Below are 22,060 nucleotides of genomic sequence, written 5' to 3'. Positions count from 1 at the left end.
CATAGAATTAAGGAACCTTGGCATTATTTCTTTGGACGTTCCTGACAGGTACTAACTAAATAGTGAAAAAGGAACAGAAGAGATGTCCTTTACTTGGAGATATGACTGTACTTGGAGGGCATTTTGAGGGTTATGTAGAAACCTAAAGCTGCTGAAACTCCCTGGAATCTATGAGAGTGGTTCTAGTGAAGATTCCTAGTAGTAGGGGATACAGAGCCTGAATCAGCCATCTTCTATAGCAAGACAAGGCACCCAGAATTGGGACTTGGACATTAACCACTAACACAGCCATAAATCATCTGTAAAACCTGCAAGAGGTACTGGGACAATGGTGGCAAAGGTGTGAAAGTGGCCAAACAGTGACTGGTCTAAATTGAGACCCACTAATACTACCTGAATGACCAGAAACCAGAGGCAGGAAAGCAAGCCCAGAGACCCAGCATAGAACCAAAGATGACTGTCAAAAATCAATTAAATCATTCCTAATGATATTCTTCTATACTCATACTCATTAGAAGGACATCATCCAGCAACTTATGGAAGGAGGTGCAGAGAACCATGGTCAAACAATAGGTCCTAGCCAGGAAAATCCAGTAGAGGGTTCAGGGGCTGATTGTAGGAGCCAGACGGGTCAAGGATATGATGAGAACACACCCCACAGAATCAAGTAAACAAGGCTCAAAGGGGCTCAGAGAGACTGAAGTGACAATCACAGACCCTGCATGGGTCTGAGCTAGGTCCTTTGCATATATCTTGTAGTTGTATAACTTGATGTCCTTGTGGGTTTATCTCTGACTCTTTTGCCTGTGCTTGGGACTCTTTTCTTCCTACTGGGTTGCCCTGTCTAGCCTTGTCAAAACCTTGACATAAGGGTTTGGTCTTAGTCTTGTTGTAACATATAATAGAAAACATATAATAATAAAATATAACATATAATAGAAAAACATATAACATATAATAGAAAAAATGAAAATAATAAATAAGGAAAAAAGAAATGCCTTATTAGAAATAAATCACAATTGGCATAGGGACATTTCTTGAATTAGTTTTTGTCAGGGTGTGACTATTTTTAACTCCCTGAAACCCATAACAGAGGCTATACTTAGCATTGTTTAGACCTCTTTGTTTACCATGACTATATCAGTCATTTAGACAAGGCTCATAAATGTCTTACAGTGTGTAAGAATGTTCCCTGCAACATAGTTACTAAGTATAAATCTAATAATAGGCCAGAAACTAAGAAAAGCTGGTCTCCATATTGACCAGTTATTTAAATCCTCACTAAAAAGCAAACCCATCTCATAACCTACCATCCACTTGATTTAGGACTATGTCCATGTGCTATCCCCACCACAACAGTACATGGGTTTTATCTAGTTCAAGGTTCCATTATCTATGATCCATTAGTGTAATTTAATGGGATTGGTCATCACTATAGTAGCCAATGTATTCATGTAGCACTGAGGTTTGCTCATGTTTGGGGAATTCACTACCAAAGGAAGCTGATACTTTGTGCATACCTCTTTGGCAGCTATTCACAAGGGGCAGCCAGAGTAACCACAGAGGGGAAATATTTGTCTGTCATTAGGTGTAGGATGTGCTCTGGTGTGACTGATTCCAGTGGCACAAGTGTGAATTACAGCTGAAGGCTCCAAGTTTCATCTGTTTGAAGCTATAGCAAATTAAAGGATGTTAATATTTGTAGGACTGTTGGCCGTCTGCTTTTGCCTGGCCTTAGTGATGTCAGACAGGGAATGGTACACCCAAACACTGTTATCTATAGTGAGTTAATATGCACGGCCCTAGGCCTTAGCTTGAGTCCATGACCAGGAAGGTTCAAGAACTTCTGAATAGTTTCACTGCCAGCTTTGTCTCACTTTCAGAACTTGATCATTGACAACCCCCCCAACCCTTACTCCCAGTCATTCTTTCCTCTTATCTCAGTTCTGTTAACAAGGAAAAGCATTTAAAAAACTTACTTTGTAGCAAGATATACCACCTTAAACCATAGGGCTGGAAGGCAGAAAGATTAAGTGTTAGGAAACTGCAAGTTTTAATGGGATATTGAAGTCACAAAACACTAACTCTTCACACCCCTCCCCATATCTCCTACTGTGACAAATTCAGGACAAAATGTTGGCCTCTACAAGTCAAAATATAGATTATACTGTACATCTGAAACATATCTGCTACTTATAGCATGCAAGTTTCTGCCCAAGTAATCTGCCCTATCTGCATTCTCTCCTCTTTCACGCTTGTCTTTGCTCTCACTGGCAGTATGCTTGCTTGTGGACTTTCAAGATTAGAGATTGAGCTCCTTGTATCTGCCCTTTAGTTTGGGTAGCATGCATGGTGATAATTGCTGAAAGAAAAATACTACGTTATGTTTCTGCACTCCTAAGTGATGATCACTTGTCACTGCTGATGCAGTACATGCCACTGCATTTCTACAAACTGCTTTCACCTGGTCTCCTTCTATGTGACTTGTAGCATTGATACATCTACTGTACTCCTAATAGGCCATGTACATTTCAGTCACACAAATCCCAAATCTTCAAAGCAGGGTGGACCGGTTAGTTTTTGTTAACTTGATGTGGACCTAAGAATACTAGGGAATGTGGAACCTTGGATGAGAAATTGCCTTGGCTTCCCCTCATAATGAGTAGTAACTTGTAAGCCAAGCAAATCCTTTCCACCCCAAGCCACCTTTGGACAATGTGTTTATCACAGTAACAGAAAGCAAACTGGAGCACTGGGCATTTCCTTCTGAGTAAAGGAATACTTCTGGTTTGCTATGTCAACACCTGGCTAGTTTGTGGATTATGCTAGAAGCTATAGCAAATAGGCAGCAATACTTCAGTGGTGTAATGTAGTAAAGGTTTCTTTCTTCCTTGTTATGGGTTTAGGTACTATCCCTGGTTATCAGAGATCTTCCATTCATGTGGTGATACAGGGACTTTTTTTTGTTCCTGAATGAATTCGTTTAAATGTCATCTAAGTATTGTTGGTAAAATCAGTAAAGAAACTGAAAGATATGGCAGACTCTGTAACCTGTGTTCCAAACCCAAACTGTTAAAGCTGAAGCCAAGTGACATGAGTTATGTAATTTGAGCTGCATGACCACTTCTACTGTCACAGGAGGCAGGTGATATAGTGAGAGTGTACGTGTAAAAAAGAGAGACTAACTCAAAGTTTTTAATAGTTTTCAAGTGGTGCCTTAGTGTACAGGACCATTTACAGTGTATAAGAATAAAGAAAACAAAAAGCTGTTTGTCCTGCACCATCAAAAATGGATTAATGGAACAATGCAAAAGCTGCAGGGTACTGAATGGAGGAGTTAGACAGTCTAAGAGACAGACAGACACTGGGAGAACAGAGGAGTAACTTTGCAGGGCCTTGCTGAAGACCTTAATCTCTATGAGCAAACAGTAATGAAGTGAGGAGACAATATTGGTGCTAATCAAGGACTTTTGGTTGACCTAGTGGCAATGAAGCCAAAAGAGTTCCTTTGTCATATTCATCAACTAATTTTGCATAATTTATTCCTTTTCTGTATTTTTGCTTAGACTATCTAAGGAAAGGTTTTGTGACAAATTACATAGCAAGTTATGTAGCTATAACTTGTACTGGCTAGTCTTCATGTCAATATTATATAGGCTACAGTCATTTGGGAGAAGAACCTCAGTTGACAAAATGCTTCCAACGTATTGACATGTGGACAAGCCTGTGTTGTATTTTCTTGACTGATGTTGGTAGACTCATGCAACAAGGGTTGGTGCCACCAGGGCGATCCTGAATGATATAAGAAAGCAGTCAAGCAAGTCATGGGAAGCATGCCCTTAAATAGAATTTCTCCATGGATTCTAATTCAGTTGCTTATAGATTTTTTTTATCTGAGTTCCTACTCTGACTTCCTTAAATAATGGACTGTGATCTGTAAAATGAAATAAATATTTTATGGTCATGGTGCTTTATCACATGAATAGAAAATTATCTAAGTCATGATTTGCCTGAATCTGTATCACAGAATTCCCAGGTCACCTGTATTCCTATGTATATTCAGAGACTGAAGAGATGGCTCAATGGTTAAGGGGTATACTGTCCACTCAGAGGGTGTGAGTTCATTTCCCAGTACTCACTCAGAGTGGCTTACAACTGCCTATCACTCCAAATTCAGAGGTTCTGACACACGTTTATGGTGTCCATAGGCACAACACTTTTATACACAGACCTACGCCCAGACATCTCAAGAATTTGGAACTACTGACTTACCTTTTCTGTTCCAAGTATCTGGGACCCCTTTATTTCTCTAGGACTTATGCTTGTCTAACAAAACAGGAATAAGTGAGAGTTGTAGGAGGAAGGCAAGTGGGGCTGAGGAGATGGCTCAATCAGCAAAGTACTTGACAAACAAGTACGGGAAGCTCAGACCAACCCTCTAGATTCGATATAAAAAGCCATGCCTTTCATCAGGTGCATGAAACTCAGCTCTGAAGTGGTGAATACAGGAAGCTTGCTAGGCAGCTTGTTTAGCTGTACTGGGGAGCATCAGGTTTGCTGACAGACCCTGTCTCAGGAGAAACGGCTTACAAAGCAGTTGCTGTTTAGCACACAATTAGGGTTTAGCTCCCATTTATCCACATGGTGCCTCAGAAAATGTGGTGGAGAATGATTAAGGAAAATGCCCTGATGTCAATGTCTGCCCTCAATGAATATACATGTATGCTGTTCACATTCATACACACACGTAGGAACAAGTACAGGTATAGACACACACACTAACACAGGGAGAGAGAGAGAGAGAGAGAGAGAGAGAGAGAGAGAGAGAGAGAGAGAGCAAGAGAGAGAGAGAGAGAAAGAGACAGAAAGAGAGCACCCTATTCACATACAATGAAGTCAGATAATGTCCTAGAAATTTGAATAATGAGAAGTTCCATTTGATTATACACTGTGAGTTGATGTAGAATTAGGAAGGAAAAAGGCTCAGTTCTGATGAGCTGATTATATGAGTAGTATCAGAAACCAGAGTCAAAGTCCGTGGGGGTGATCTTTAGAGTTACAAGTGGGTTTGGCAAATTATAAACTCCTGAAGTGAAAATCTTTGGGGGAAAACAGGAACCTGAATGAAGGAAATTAAATAAAAAATTTGTGGCTTGTTATCAAAGGCCAGGGTGGCAGGTGAGTGGCTGACTTATCTGACTTTTTCACAATAGGCTTTGGGAGGTAAGAGGACATTTCATTATATAAATATTTATGGTCCTTTGTGTTCTGTACTTCTTGCATATAAACGCACCAGCTGGAAGACATAATGCAGCAGAACTGCAGGAGTGGTCATACAGTCCTTTGTATCTGTATTAATTTCTTCCTGTTATGTTGAGAACACGTCTTTATACAGCAGGCAAGAAGGTGAGAAGCCATACATTCTTTTTTTTTTCTCTCCACTTTGGAGTGCTGAAGTCTAAACTTTAAACCAAGGTTTCAATCATTGCTACAAGTTATGTGCATAGAAAAATATAATTTCCCACTGTGGTGTATATTATAACAGCAATTCTTAACTTTCAGTTGGGGAGGAGGTAGGTGTGTTGTGTTTATGTTGCTTGAGGATAGTATGGTGGCTTTGATCACAGATGTGCAAAAAGCAACTTTTAGAGGAGCAACTTCCACAGATAATGAGATATTTTGAAAGAGATAAAATCATGCCCCTGAAATTGGAACTGAACATTTATCTAATAAGGTTGCTATTTCATTTATTGTAGAAATTTAAAGAAATGTTTTCAGTAGGAGATGTTGCTAACAAAAATTTCCCTCAGAGAAAGCAAACTAACTTGCTTATTTAATTTATTCTATTGTTGAGAGTGTTGGGGTGCACACGGTCTGCTCCAGTGGCTGTTTCCTGGCTCAGGGTTCTTTGGTCAACAGTTGATCTGTCTCTTTGCTGGGTGATGGATGATTGTTGCGAAAGATGAAATATTTTATTTCAGGTTGGTTGCCTCTGAAGTCAAAAGCCCCAATTGTTCATTTATCCCAAGTATTCTGAAGAGAAAAAGAACTGTGTGGCACAGGTTTTGCTTTCATCTTGGATGTCATTGTCCTTGACCATGGTGGACACCAAGAAGCACTTATGAGTGGATCACCTCCCGTGTACAGATAAAGCATGGCTACCTGATGCTGTTGATTATTATTTATTCTTACTGTTTTTATGTCTGATTCCATGAGGCTGAACACCGTGACAGTAGTTTTCTTGGAAGATATTTCAAGACAATTAATTTTACTCAAAAGGCTCTTAAAGAAGAAATACGAGTCTCACAATTGCCTTTGTGCAGGAAGTCTGCATAAAACTTCACCCTCTCCCTTCTGGGTTCTCCAGGTCCCTCACCAACATAGAAGAATGAAGTCTCACAATATATTTCACTGACAGTGAACAAATGTGCAGTCATAAATATTATGGTTTCATCGAATGCCTCAACTGTGAAAACAAATGACAGAAAATGTAGTTCACATAACAGATACCGAGGTCAAAAACTATCAGCAAGGATATTCCATGCTGAGTCTTCTACAGTACACATTTCATAGAGACCTTATTTATGGGAACATGGCATGAGTCAGAGCTATTCATAACATGATGTTCTATGGAAAATTCCATTCTCTGCTCTGACTAAAGAGTGGACACACAGCTCTCAAGTCTGATTAATGAGAGTCATAAACATATCCCACCAGGTATAATACAGTAGTTTACAGCTTTAACCTAAATGGATAGATATATTTTTTCCTCATAAAATAAGAAAAATGGGACAGAATGGAATCACTGCAATTCTCGGCAGGACAGTTAGCTGGCTGCAGCCATTCAGAGATGCTCTCATTACCCACTTATCAGAATTTGCTCTCCTGCATCATTTATTCATTACCTGCACTGCAGCATTTAATCTCTTCTATAAATATATTTCTATCTGGAATTAAGATAATGTGCTGTGCTTGTTAGATGTGGCACAACGCAGTTTGTGCTCACTTTAAATCTCACCAAGTCAGAGAGCGTTTTCTCATTCCAGATGCAGCTAAAAATATCCACCCATTAAAATAGTAATCATCATTAAAATTAGTTCGCTGATTTTGCTGATTAATTTTTTTCAGTAGCAAGTATGCTTTCTCAAAAGTTCAATTAAATGTTTCTTTTTGGGCAAATCGAGACTTTTTAAAATATAAAATATATGAAGAAAGAGATAATTAAGAAAATAAAATCTAGGATTTTAAAGCAAGTTTCTTTTAAAAAATGGTAGACAAAATAGTGGAAAGAGACCAGAATGCTTGCTATAACTGGAATGGAGAACTGAGTTCTCTACATGTGCATCACTGGTCTGTGATACCCATACCTTGGGTAAGTTATCTATTTTTAAGTGCACAGTAGAAAACAATATAACAGGCTCAATTATGCAAATGTGAGCACCATTTGTGAGATTTTATTTTTTCTTTGCATTTGTTCTCTCTTCATACATAAGAGACAAGGGTTCATGTTTGCAAGGTTGAAATCACCAACATCAAGTGCAGCTAAAAGAAACCCAAGATGAAGATACAGTTTCCAAACAGCTCTTTCTTCACTTTCTTTGTCTTCAGTAGCATAGTGTAAAGACAGCCATGTTAAAATGTACTTTTAACCCACGCTACTGTAAATTATGGGACAAGAAGTGGTGTTTTTTAATTTTAAACTTTTAGGAAAACCAACTTGCTATTAACAATAATATTTTAAAAATAAACAGGTGCAGGTGCTTTCATTTTAAGTTACACGAGTGTGTTATAGATGAGGAAAAGGAACATTAATTGACCAGATGCTGATGGCTCAAGCCTTTAATACTAGCACTAGGGAGAAAGAGATAGGAGGATCTCTGTGAGTTTGAGGCCAGCCTGGTCTACAGAGCGAGTTGCAGGACAACCTCCAAGCAATACAGAAAAACTCTGTCTCGAAAAACAAAACAAAACAAAGCAAAGTAAAAGAAAGCATTAATTGTTTGGAAAACAAAGGATAGCAGTACAGAAGGCAAAGAGTAGGAAAATTTGTAAGGTTCAGTAATATTTGAATAACATTTGCATATGAGTAGGCCCCCAACTGAAGTTTTAAACACTACATCTGCAGATATTTTATGTATCAGGTTATCTTTAGTGGGTATGTGTCATAAAAAATAATGATATACAATCTGCCATTATGTAGCAATTGTCATGGAAACACTTCCGACTTTACTCAAATTATAGAGAGTAGTGTATCTAGGAAAGAGTAGGGTCTTTGTTATCATGATCTGGTATATAGCAGTCAAATAACAGTTACAGTTAACACAAGGGTAACCATATTCCCATGAGAACAATGCCTATATGAAACACAATCACCCTATTTATTTCCATTAATATGAGATATAAATCTATTTTGGCATTAGGCTGGATTTCATGAATAATAAATAGAATAAAATAATATATGAATTTGTATGAATATGTATTTGCACAAAGATAAGCAGATTAATGATAGATAAAAGACTGATAGACAAAGATGATAGATATGATAGAAGGTGGATATAGTTCAATGTCCCTTATTTGTCAAATATTTTCAAAACTCAATTTTCAATTATAGCATATATAGGTAATTTTTTATTTTTTAGTGAGGGAATATACAATAGGAGAAGTTTGTATATTTGCATGTTTGAAGGACTGGGGTCAACTCTCTCCCTGAACCTGGAACTCGCATATTTGTAGAAACTGCATGACAAGCAAATTGCAGTGATCCACCTATCTCTACCCCCATCCCATCTCCAGTTCTTGGAATAGAGATAAGCCAACATATGAGATTTTCACATGGCTGATGTGGATCAAACACAGGAGGTACTGTTAGCATGACCAGCAGTTTCTTGGTTGAGCCATCTTCTCAGATGGTACTTCCAATCTATGCCCCATGAAAAACCATATAAATTTTATCGCCAAAATGTATTAAAAATAAAACACAAGTATTTCAGACCACCCCCAAAGCCTGACAGTCATACTAAAAGCCTGCATTAATCGTCTTCATGTTACTGCAATGATAAACCTGACACAACTGTCTTAAGAAAAGAAAAGGCTTTCCTTTCTTTTTATTTTCACAATCTTGGTAGTTCCAGTTTAACTTAGGCATCCTTTTAATATGGGCCTCAAACTGACGTTGGCAAATGGAATATCAGGGAAACTATGTACAGCAAACTACTCTTGTGAAGAACCTGTATCCAGGGAGAGAAAATGTGGTCCTATAGTGGCTTTTCAGGCTGTCTTCATCTGTCCTAAGAACCTCTCTGCACTTCTTAATAGTATACAACATCACCCAATGGTACCACACTGGGAAACAAAACTTTTTTCAAAGAGATCTCCTCAGTCAGTTTTTTATTTCTGTGCAAAGATATTATGACTACAGCAATACTTTTTTAAAAATATTTTTATTAATTTTTAAAATTTATATTAGAAACAATCTTTTTTTTCTTTTTTATCATTTTTTATTTTAATTTTAAATAGCTTGTTTTACATGTCACTCCCAGTTCCCTCTCCCTCCCCTCCTCCCGCACTCCCCTTCCCCCCCTCCCTCCGACCCTATTGCCAAATCCTTCCACATAGGGGATATCTAGAGTCTGTCATTTTACTCTTGGTAGGATCCAGGCACTCCCCTAAGAGTCCAGGCTGAGAGAGCATCTCTCTTTGTGCTATAGGCACACGAAGACAGTTTGTATACCAGGGATAGACACTGATCGACAGCTCAGGGCCCCATAGGTTGCCCAGGCCTTCTCACTGACACTCACATTTGGGGGGTCCAGATCAATCCCATGTTGGCCTCCCCACTGTCAGTCTGGGGTCCAAGAGCTCTCCCCTGTTCAGATCAGCTGTCTCTGCTGGTTTTGCCAGCCCATTCTTTGCCAATTTGCTCATCACTCCTCTCTCTCTGTCACTGGGTTCCTTGGGTTCAGTTCAGTGATTGTGTGTTTGCCTCTGCTTCCATCAGTCACAGGATGAAGGCTCCCGGATGGTTATAGACATCAAGTTCATTATCAGGAATGGGCATTCGAGGTGGCCCCTCCACTATTGCTTAGCTTGCCAATTGGTGTTATCCCTTTAGATCACTCGAGGTCACTCTGGTGCCTGATCTGTCTTCGATCCTATAATTCCCTCTTCCCCCTATTCTACCCCCACCCCCTCAACTTCCTGTTCCCCCATGACCAACTCTCTTCCTCTTCACCCCCTCTTTTCTTCTCAGGTCCCACTAACCCCCACCCCTCGCCATGTTCCCCATCCATTCAGAGGATCTTGTCTCCATCCTCTTCTCTTGGGTACTATGCATATATGCATATCTTTTAGGTTCTTTCCTGTTTCCCAGACTCTCTATTTGTGGAAGTGCAGACTGGCACTATCCTGATCCATATCTAAAATCCATATATGAGTGAGTACATACCATGTTTGTCTTTTTGCGACTGGGTTACCTCACTCAGGATGGTTTCTTCCACTGCTATCCATTTCCCTGCGAATTTCAAGATTCCATTGTTTTTTTCTGCTGAGTAATACTCCATTGTGTAAATGTACCACATTTTCTCTATCCACTCTTCAGATGAGGGACATCTAGGTTGCTTCCAGGTTCTGGCTATTACAAACATTAGAAACAATCTTATTTTACATATCAATCCCGGTTCCCTCTTCCTCCCATTCTCCCATGCTACCCATCATTCCTCCATCCTATCCCCTTTCTGCACACCAGGGAAGGTGAGACATTCCATGGGATATCATCAAAGTCTGTCACATCATTTTGGGCAGGACCTAGCCCCCGTTCCCCATTTTTCTAGGCTGAGAAGTATCTCTCTATGTGTAGTCAGCTCCCAAAGTCCATTCATACACTAGGGATAAATACTGATCCACTACCAGAGGTCCCATAGACTTCACAGGCCTCCTAACTGACACCCACATTCAGAGGTCATGGTTCGGTCCTATGGTGGTTTCCCGGTGTCAGTCCCATGAGCTCCCCCTTGTTCAGGTCAGCTGTTTCTGTGGGTTTCTCCAGCCTTGTCTTGACCCCTTTGCTCATCATTCTTCCCTCTCTGCAACTGGATTCCAAGAATTTGGCTAAGTGCTTAGCTGTGGGTGTCTGCTTCTGCTTCCATCAGCTACTAGATGAAGGCTCTAAGATGAAATACATGGTAGTAATCAATCTCACTAAAGGGGAAGGTCATTTAATGTAGTCTCTCCACTATTACTTAGATTCTTAGTTGGGGGTCATCCTTGTGGATCTCTGGACATTTCCCCAGTGCCAGATTTCTTTTTTAATCCTATGATGTCTCTCTCTATTGTTGTACCTCTTTACTTGCTCTCCTCTCTTGTTCTCCTGACTCAATCTTCCCTCTCCCCACCTCTTCTCCCCTTCTCTTTCTCCTAACTCCCTCTTTCTGCCCTCCAACCTGTGCTCCCAAGATGTTGTCCTTTTCTACTTCTCGGGGGGGCATGTATGCCTTCTTAGGGTCCTCCATGTTTCCTAGCTTATCTGACGGTGTGCATTGTATGTTGGTAATTCATTACTCTATGTTTAATATCCATATATGAGTGAGTACATACCCTACTTTTCTTTCTGTGATTGGATTACCTCACTCAGGATGTTTTCTTCCAGTTCCATCCATTTGTCTGAGAATTTCAAGATTTCAGTGGTTTATTTTTTCCTTCTGAGTAGTATTCCATTGTTTAAATGTACCACATTTTCGTTATCCATTCTTCAGCTGAGGGGCATCTAGGTTGCTTCAAGGTTCTGGCTATTACAAATAATGGTGCTATGAACATAGTTGAACAGATATCCTTGTTGTATGTATGTGCATGTTTTAGGTTTATGCCTAAGAGTGGGATTGCTGGATCTTGTAGTGGATTGATTCCCATTTTCCTGAGGAATCACCATACTGATTTCCAAAGAGGCTGTGTAAGTTTGCACTCCCACCAGCAGGGAGGAGTGTTCCTCTTTCTCCACATCCTGTCCAGCATAAACTGTCATTGGTGTTTTTATTTTAGTCATTCTGACAGGAGAAAGATGGTATCTGAGAGTTGTTTTGCCTTGCATTTCCCTGATGGGTAAGGATGTTGAACAGTTTCTTAAGTGTCTTTTTGTGAGAACACAGCAACTCCTATAAAGTAAAACCTTCAATGGTGCTGGCTTACACTTTCAAAGGTTTAGTTCATTTTCATTATGGCAGGAACCATGGCAGCACACAGCAGACATGCTGTAAGAGAAGGATCTGAGATTTATATATACAGATTTGCAGGTAGGAGGAAGAGAGAGACTCTAGGATTGGAATGGGCTTTCAGAAACCAAAAAGCCTGGCCCACACCTTTGGTTGAAGCTTTCTATCCCACCAGAGGCCTGACCAGTGCACTTAACCTAAGGTAAAAGAGCACCCTGCCCCTGCCCACACCTATCCAGTATTACAATAACTGTGCCTCCTTTTCTTTTCCCTACATCTTAGCCTACACCACTGGTGGAATCTTCCTACTCCACTAGAGTTCAGACTAGAATCTTTAACCACAGAGATCAAGCCTGCACTCTGAAAACCAGGCATAAACCTTCTGCCCCACCAGAATTCAGTGGGTGTCCAGCCTATCAAAGGCCATGGACATTGCCAGAACTCCAGATTCCAAATTGGGCTGCAACCACTGCTGGTTCAGGGGCCATTCAGGCCTTTAGAAGTCCCGCCTCAAACTCATGTGTAGACACTGCACTGAACCACAGTGTACCCCAGCCAGAATACCATAGAGGAAACAGAAACCAAGAAAGATAACACCTGTCCATCAAAGGCAAACCTAGAAATCCACAACCAGACCTATAATCACTCCAAATCCAGAAACACACACACACACACACACACGAGCGCGCACACACACTACTGACAACAACTACAAAAAATAATAAAGGAATTAGTGATTATTGGTCATTGATATCTCTCAGTATAAAAGGACTCAGTTTCCAATATACAAAGAACCCAAGACACTAGACACCAAAAAACCCCCAATTTTTAAAATGGGGGTACAAATTTAAACAGAATTCTCAACAAAGGAATATCAAATAACTGAGACGCGCTTAAAGAATTGTTCAACATCCTTCACCATCAGTTAAATGCACACCAAAACGACTCTGAAATTCCATCTTACACTGGTCATAATGGCTAAGATAGAAAGCAAAAGTAACAGCTCATGCTTTTGAGGATGTGGAGTAAAGGAAACACCTCCATTGCTGGTGGGAATGTAAACTGTACAGCCATCAATATGGCAGTTTCTCTGGAAATTGGGAACTGATCTACCCTAAAACCCAACTATTTCATGTGAAAGGAAATAAGTCACACTAAGGATGCTAGGAAAAGGTAGTTGGATATTTATTAAGATAGAAAAAAGTGACTTACATGAGAACCTGAGAACTAGGTCAGCACTCTATGGTCTCCAAACCTTGGCTGGGATCCAAGAGAGAGCTAGAGCCCACTCCCTTCCCTCTTTTATTCCTGATTTCTTCCATGTACCCTTGGGGCATGGTCTGCGCTGCAGGTACATGATCTCTCCCTACAATTCCACTCTTGAGCACATACCCAAAGCATGCTCAATTGTAGCACAAGAACGCTAGTTCAACTATGTTCATAGCTGCTTTATCCTTTATAGCAAGAAAATTGGAACAAACTCAAAAGACGAATGGGTAAGAAAATCTGGAACATTTAAACTATTGAGTAGTTTTCAGCTTTTAAAAACAATGCCATCGTGAAATTTACAGGCAAATGGATTTAAGTAGTCAAAAATCATCCTGAGTGAGGTAAGTCAAACCCAGAAAGACAAACATAGTATATACTCATTTATGATTGAATATTAGTTGTAAAGAATAACCATGCTGTAATGCACAGACACAGTGAAGCTAAGTAGCAAAGAGGTCTCAAGGGGAAATGCAAGGATCTCTTTGGAAAGGGGAAATACAATAGATTTTTCAAGTGGACTGGGGGTGGGTGGGCATAGAAATAGGAGCGATCAAAGTGAGTGGGAGGGAGTACTGGAAAATAAGACTGGAAAGCGGGGCATTTTAAGGTCAGGTAGAGATGAAGTGAAATGGAAACAACTAGGTATCAACAAAGGTGACCATATCTAAGACTCCTAGCAATAAGGGACTTCAATGGAGGTATTGGTACACTAACTTCAGCCATGTAAACTTCAGCCTAAAATTTGTCCTGCCTGTAAGATGTGCTGTGGTAAAGGTAGAACAGAAATTGTGGGAGTGGCCAGCCAATGACTGGCCTAGCCTGAGACCCATTCCAGGAGAGGGAGCACACCCTTAATGTTGCCTAGAGTGCCAGGATCAGAGGTTGGATGACTCAGAGTTGAACAAAGCACAAATGGCAAAATAAATGTGTGCTATACTCAAAGATTGGTGTCTACCCTGTAGTCATCAGAGAGGTCTCATCCAGTAACTGATGAAAACAGAAGCAGACCTACAGGCAAACATTAGGTGCAGCTCAGCAATATTATGGAAGATGGGGAGGAAAGATTATAGGAGCCAGAAGGGTCGAGGACAGCACTAGAAAACTGACAGAATCAACCAACCTGGGCTCATGAAGACTAACCTGATCACCAGAACCTGGATGGGACCTAAGTCTTCTGCATATATGTGACAGTTTTGTACCTTGTTCTTCGTGTGGGACTCCTAACAGTAAGATCCAGGGCTGACTCTCATTCTTTTGCCAGTTTTTGAGACCCTATTTTCACATTAGGTTTCCTTGAGGAGCCTTAATATTAGGGGAGATATCAAGTCTGACTGCAAATTGATATGCCATGTTTGTTTGATATCCATGGGAGGCCTCCCATTTTTTGAATATAAAAAATGGAGGAGTGGATGGAGGGGACATTGTGGAGGTAGGCAGGAGAGACTGGGAGAAGAGGAGGGAGGGGAAACTGTACTTTGGATGTAATAGTAGTTAATAATAATAATAATAATAATACAATCATTAAAAACAATACTTAAAAAATCAATACAAAATAAACAAGAAACTACAAAGTGCACCCTAACTGACACACTTCCTCCAACAATTAGGACACACCTCCTAATCTTTACAAATAGTGCTACTTCTTGGTGCCCAAGTATTCAGATCTGAGAACCTATGGAAGGCATTCTTACTGACGCCACCACAATGAAAGATATTACAGTAGAGCCAGATATAATCTCTTTGCCACACTGCCTGACTCTCCCTGGTATTGTTCTTGTCCTTCTTCCAAATGAGACCCATCCTGAATTACACTGATCTACTGAAAGCTCTGCAAAAGCCCCCTTCTATCTGTTATTCATGAGGGTTCTCTCTGTCTTTTTGCTCTCTGGCTCTTTCTGGTACTGTTAAAACTCCAACCAGACTTGCTCACACCTAACGGCAGAAACTATGGACCCCACCCTGCATATGAAATTTAATTTCTTGGAAAGTGCCACAGCTGATCTCAGGGATGCACTAGGCTCCTGCCTCCACAAAACTGTAGACAACCAGAGGTAGAGAGTGACCCCTGATTAGAGGGCTGATATTTGAAAGCCTACACTTCTATTTTGGAGTGAAACAAATCATGGAGCAAGGTTTCCTTTAGATCACCACCCGTGAAAGAAAGTGAAATAAACATACAACACAAAAGACTGAAAGTCTCTGTTCTTCACAGCACATTCCACATTATTCTCCTGGTGTATTGGCTTATTTTGGAAGTAACTTTATAACAGTCTGTATTTAAAGCCTTGTCTCAGAATGCTTTTCAGGGTAACCTGAAGTAAGATATATGGGAACTCCAGTGTCACAACTTCTATCATTACTAAAAGTAGGTCTTCCTCTAAGAGCTTTATCATTTTTTCAGAAAATTCATAGAATTCTGGAGGTCAGCAACTGATGTCTCAGCCTCTAGCTAAAGCCTAAATGTTCTGTTGTCTAGATCTAATCACTTTATGATACTAACACTATCTAAACTTTTAGATTCGCATCAACTAAATATTAGTTTCTTGCATTGTTAAATCATATTCACATAGAGTGACTTTGCCTGTCTCCCTTGCTGCCTGACTTTTGATGTCTGTGTTATTCCACACAATGGCATGTTTTCAATTCAGTAACTGTTGGATAAAGGGGTAGATATATACAAGAGCAGAAAATACTTTCTGTTTCCACCTGAGTTCTTATTTCTCTATTTGAACAAGCTGAACCATTGCTTTCATTGACCCTGTTTGTCAAGCTATAAATACCATCCTGGCTTCGTAATTCAGTGCAGGCCAGGCAGCTGGATTAATGAAGGGATGAATTTGTGGAGAGATGTAGTGGTCAATGGCCGGATGTTGGATACACATAAAAGCCTTTCCAGGGTGCAAAGAGATAATGATTAAGAACGAATCATGCATTATTGAGTGTGTGATACTCTTCAAACTCAAAGAGATTTATTTCTCCCAGGTGAAACTAGGGAGAATGTAGACTTCTTTTGGATAGACCCTGAAGAGCTCATCAAGGAAATAGGATGAGGAGATTGTTCTAGGAGATTTCTTCAGGAGACAGTAGAAAAGAAACAGAGCTCAGAAGTGGGTGGGATGAACCTTTCATATCCTATTGTCTTTCAGCAACGTTTTATGGTAGGATGTACAGAAGTGGGAAAGTCATGTTTAGGCTTTGAAACCTTGTCACATTGTCAAAGCTGATATAGATGATACAGTGATGGGATATATATTTATTGGCCACTTCCTATATAGTAAATGTGATACTGAACATTGAGGAAGTAGAAGGGACTGACAATGCATTACTTTTGGTGTTTTTTGTTATTTGTTTTGTATTTCATTTAGTTCATATTTTACTTGGTATAGACAAACAAAAACAAATTCCTCAAATACTTGTAAGTTGGCAAAAAGCAAAAGAAACCCTGACTGACTAAAATATGTTGAGAGGCTTTGGGAATGTTAACCATGAACTCCCATGTGTGTGTTTGTGGTGTGCATATGAATGTGTGTGTGTGTGTACACACATGCATACACATGCATTCATGTATGTATACCTGCATTCTTGTGGTCAGAGATAGATGTAGTTTTCAGCAACCACTTTCTAGGACTTTTATTTTTGAGACAAAGTCTCTTGCTGAACATGAAGTTGAGTCGACTTGCCCAAGAGCCAATGAGCTCCAGTGATATATCTGTTTACATTTCCTCATCACTGGAATTACAAATGCATGAAATGAGTGCTGTGGATACAAACTAATTTCCTCAAACTTGTTAACAAGCATTTTACTGATTGAGTCATGAATTTAGCATCAACAAAAAGGTTCTTGAGAAAAGTGGACTATAGGGGCAATATCTTACAGTGTTTTCCAGAAATTTGTTTTCAGGCATAGAAAACAGTAACTATAAAGTTCTCTGAGTCTTCAGTGTAAATTAAGAACAAAGTAGAGATGTTAAAGTACTGCCTGTGACAATGGCATCAGTAAAATTTTTATGGTCACACCCCAAGCACTTTCTCTCTGGAACCTACAGAATAAAGGAGGTAAAAAACTGCATGCACCTATGGGTCTTTTACAATGGAATTATAAAGGCTGTGCTTCTGTCAAACTACATTAGTAGAACAGTCGATAGAAAGCAAATCACAAAATTCATTATCCTTCCAGATTTTCAGCATGTTATAGATTTGCCTAGATAATTGCTGGCTGTTTTGGACTAGAGACTGACAATAATTTATAATTTGGGCATGAACTTTCTGTAGAAAAACTAATAGGTAAGTAAAGAAAACTTGTTATCAACATACAGGTAAACACATATAAACATTTATATTTGGTAAGAAGCCACTGAGCGACTACAAGATTTTATGTAAGAGTACTAAATGCACTAACCTGCTCTGCAATAGTTAAAATGGGTTTATATCTCCAAAGGATACATGAACATACACATACATACCTTTGCCTTTCTTACCATTCATATTGAAGATCTATATATTTTTCAGTCATAAAGACAATGGAATAAGCACTGGCAGTGTGAACTGTAAGTTACATGGATTAAATTTCTTAAACCTGAGCATACCACAGTTAGTTGCAATCTGTCTATTCAATAATTAGATAGAGTGTATGCTTTAACTAGCTTCCTGTTACTACAGTAAGTAAAAACAACAATCAACTCATAAAATAATTTGTAGAGAATTTCCTTTTAATGGCTCATTGATCCCTTTATTTTGGGTCTGTGGTGAGGCAGCACACTCTAAAATAAATGAATAATGGAACAAAACAAAATACCCCAAAGGCTGGATTAAAAATGTGAAAGAAGAAAAGTGTAGATCCCACAATCCACTCCAAGGGAACAATGGCAAAAAGTTAAACTCATCCTACTGAGTATATCATCAATGTCAGAATTTTAAGGTTAAGTGAATCATGCTTGGGATCAATCCCTTAACCAATGGGTCATTTTAAGATGTTCTACATTGAAACTATATCAATGTATGTCTATGTACATACAGCTATCTATAGTTATATGATTGTGTGTGCTTCCTTATGAATGTGTCTGTGTGTGCATGTGAATTTACATAGTGTCAAATCCAAACACTTTTTCCTTGTGTATCTATAATGAAAGCCATATATGGAAAATGACAAAGTATCCTTATTTTCCAGTTACCGGTACAACATCCTGCAGATGTGACTACTTAGATATTGTGAGCTGAAGATGCCAAGGAAGTTGACAACACATTTGAGAGTTCAGCAGAGAGATCTTCCTGATTAGCTTCTAAAATCATTGCCAAGTTTTACACAGCAAGAGCTTCTTTTTCTGGTAGTGAGTCTGATCATGTCTTTAACTTAGCTATGAATGTCCTCCTTGTAGCGCAGCTTGTATTGTTGCTGAGATGGGCATGTGTGTCTCTGGGAAATTCCTTCTAGGTTTTGAACTATGGAACTCCTATTGTGTAGTGTGTAGAGCTTGAGTTCAGGAAACCTGGGAGAAGCTCACAAGAACTTCCCATGGGGAAGGACTTTTACTAGCTGGAATGTGCACTCTTGTTTTGTGGCTTCAGCACCTCTGGGAAAATCTGAAAATTTCTATACTCCTAAATCAGGGAACCTTTCCAAATCCATTGTATGAAATTATCAAAGAATTAATAAAATATTTTTAGAAGAGAAAATGGACAGGTCTTCACTTGCCTTACCTGTCACTTGCACGTTTCATTAAGCCTTGTTTCATTTTATGAGATTTGATGCTTTAAAGGAGATGAAGGAATCCTTTTTAAGCAACAAAGGAGAGGGGTGTGTGCATCGGAAAGCTTGCCAGCTTCCTCTACTGGTCACCATTTAGTACTCTGAGTGTTGGGAGCTTTCCAAGGCTCCTGTCTGCTTTGCACACATTGTTTGTCATAGCGGTTCCTCTGAGGAAGAGTTATATTTTTTCCTATGCACTATTCAAATAAAAAGCACTGGCTACACCATTTAGCTGTTTCAGATCATTTAATGGAACAAAAGCAACAACCCAACAAGCAAAAGAAAATGAGATGGGAAGATCTTTCAAGATCTTCCTGAGAAAAACAAAAGTTTAACCAAAGAATTCAGTCCCCTGAGAAATACATTATCATCTTTGATAAAGTGTTATCATGTATGAGGAAAATAAGTAGGGTTACTCCAGTAAAACACTGTTCAGGGAAATGCTGCTACATCAACTAGTGTGTATTTTGCATTATTAAAAGTGTAGTTGGAATTACTTTGTGTGAGTTGTTGTTATTTAAAACAAACCTCAGTTAGTGTGAGGCTTTCTTCATGCCTAACGCCCTGGGTTCAATTCCCAGCTTCTCATATAGCAGGCACAGTAATTGAAGCTGGTAGTCTCAAAACTCATGAAGTAGAGGCAGGAAGGAAGATTAGAAGTTCAAAGATACACTTGGAGTTAGATCATATCCTGGGTACAAATTACACTATTTCATAAAAGGTTGTGGGAGGTGAGAGCAAGACAAGACATGATAAGAAAAGAACTGGAAAGGCTAACTCAACCAAAATAAGTTGTCAAAGTGACAGCCTGAAAAAGTACAGTAGTGACTAATTTCTCAGGGTTGAAAGAATCAATATTAGGCCTGGGCTCTCTGTTTGGAGGCTTTTGTTTGAATGGACAAGGAAATTTTATGTCCTTCAGTGAAAATGATCAATCACAATATCCCAAATTTATTAATTTTAGGAGTTTATTACCCTCCTCCCCCCTCAATTTTTGTTGGATTGGAGGACACAGAACTCAGGACTTCACATATGCTAACCAAGGGATCTGGCATGGGCTTCATCCTTAGTCCAGTTTATAGATTTTGTGCAGTTTTTAAATGGTTTAAAAAACTGGCATTATTTATAACAGTGGGGATTATTTTGATTTAGTGTTTTTTGAAAGACTTCTTTTTTTTAAATTTATGTGTGCATATGTATGAATGTGTGTTGCTGAAGATTACTTAAGGTATGTTACATTTATGTTGTGGAACGTTTAATGTTGCAAAAATGTGTGGCTTTCTTTAATGTTGTGTTTAACTCTGTGAAGCTGTGTTCCTTTTCCCATCTAAAACACCTGATTGGTCTAATAAAGTGATGAATGATCAAGATGGGTGAGGCTGACAGGCAAAATGAATACATGGGAAGAAAAATCTGGAAAGAAAAGGATCAAGAAGGAAGAAAAGAAGGGGCCAGCCTCATAGCCACGTAAGCCAGACATGAAATAAGAAGGAAGGAAAATATATAGATAAATAGAGAAAGGTAAAAGCCACAGGCAAACGTCAGAGGGGATAACTTAAGAAAAGATGGCTACAAATAAGCCAAGCTAAATCTAGGAATTCATAAGAAATATAAGCCTCCATCTGTGTGATTTATTTGGGACCTTGATGGCAAACCCCCAAAGGAGCAAAGAACAAAGAGTAAATGACTAAAGAGTAGGAAAAAATATAAATGTGTGTGTGTGTGTGTGTGTGTGTGTTTTCCAGGAGGTCAGAAAAAAAAGGGTGTTATGTAGTTCTAGGAGCCACATTCCAGACCTCATGACTATATAGTAAGCATCCTAACCAAGAAGTCATTTCTCCAACCCGAATTTTGGAATTCTTTTGGGACACTGTTTGGATATACAACTTTGACTGACATTAAAATTGTGAGCCTCATTCCTTAGATTTCTGGGTGCTAGGATTACGGACCACCACATGTGGCAGTAGTAGAAATTTTAAAGGTGTGAAAATCCACTTTACCTACACAGGTTTTTATATGTATTTAAGTAGGAGTGAAATAATGAATAATGATAGGTTCTCATCTTCAGGATTTGAGTTACATAACACTCCAATTTGACCAGCTAAAGAAAGTCACCATAAACTGATTGAATCTAGAACTCTATCCCCACCTAACTACAGGTATCAATATTAATTGTTTCTCCTTACATATATTTGTTGAAAGTCTTGAAAATAACATGGGCATTCAAAAATATTTAAAACTATGAAATTGGTGTTGTTCAGCCCCAGAAATGCACTTGAAGAATGCAAAAGGTGGTGATGTAAAGGCCACAATCATTTAAGCCAGCTTCAGAGGGGCATAGGTTAAAAGAGGGTATTAGTAAATCACATGGTAAATGCAGCTTCCATGAGGAGAACAGTAAGAAAATTTCACTTCCTTAGTTGAATATGACCCTAATTTATGCTTGAACAAATGGATATAGAGATATCTATGAAGGATAAATTATTTCATATGCTTTAGCTTTTAAGTAACTCATATGATTTTCTATCATGTCATCCCACACATACTGCTTTAATTATTGCATGCCTTTTACTCTTTCCCAGGGAACAAAATAAAAAAGAAAATGATTCAAAATATCAATCTGAGATCCTGAGATTCAAAAGTGACAATATCAGTATTCAAATCTCACATAGGACCTGCCTCATGCCTGTGTTGGGGATCTAAACCTTCGACATATCTACTTGCTTAATGTGTGAAGCCCTGGGTGTGATTCTCAGGACTGCAGATATAGAAATAAATTAATATTACAAAGCCTTCATTCTGTGTCAATAAAACCCAAATATTTACCACTAAGTATAACAAT

General features: G+C 39.1%; 1 long non-coding RNA gene across 1 annotated transcript in view; it reads left to right on the top strand.

Moving 5' to 3' along the window:
* LOC121143526 overlaps positions 1–19,711 on the top strand; it is a 31,598-nt gene extending 11,887 nt beyond the window's left edge. Inside the window, exons 3-4 of the long non-coding RNA XR_005880759.1 lie at positions 5,297–5,406; positions 18,640–19,711. This is a non-coding gene — a long non-coding RNA (uncharacterized LOC121143526). The remainder of the gene's footprint in view (positions 1–5,296; positions 5,407–18,639) is intronic.
* Positions 19,712–22,060: the final 2,349 nt, after the last annotated feature.

This window comes from Mesocricetus auratus, unplaced genomic scaffold (genome assembly GCF_017639785.1).
Source record: "Mesocricetus auratus isolate SY011 unplaced genomic scaffold, BCM_Maur_2.0 Super-Scaffold_100013, whole genome shotgun sequence".
NCBI classification, from domain to species: Eukaryota; Metazoa; Chordata; class Mammalia; order Rodentia; family Cricetidae; genus Mesocricetus; species Mesocricetus auratus.
Note: the sequence above shows the minus strand (reverse complement) of the source record. Positions and strands in the feature narration are given on the sequence as shown.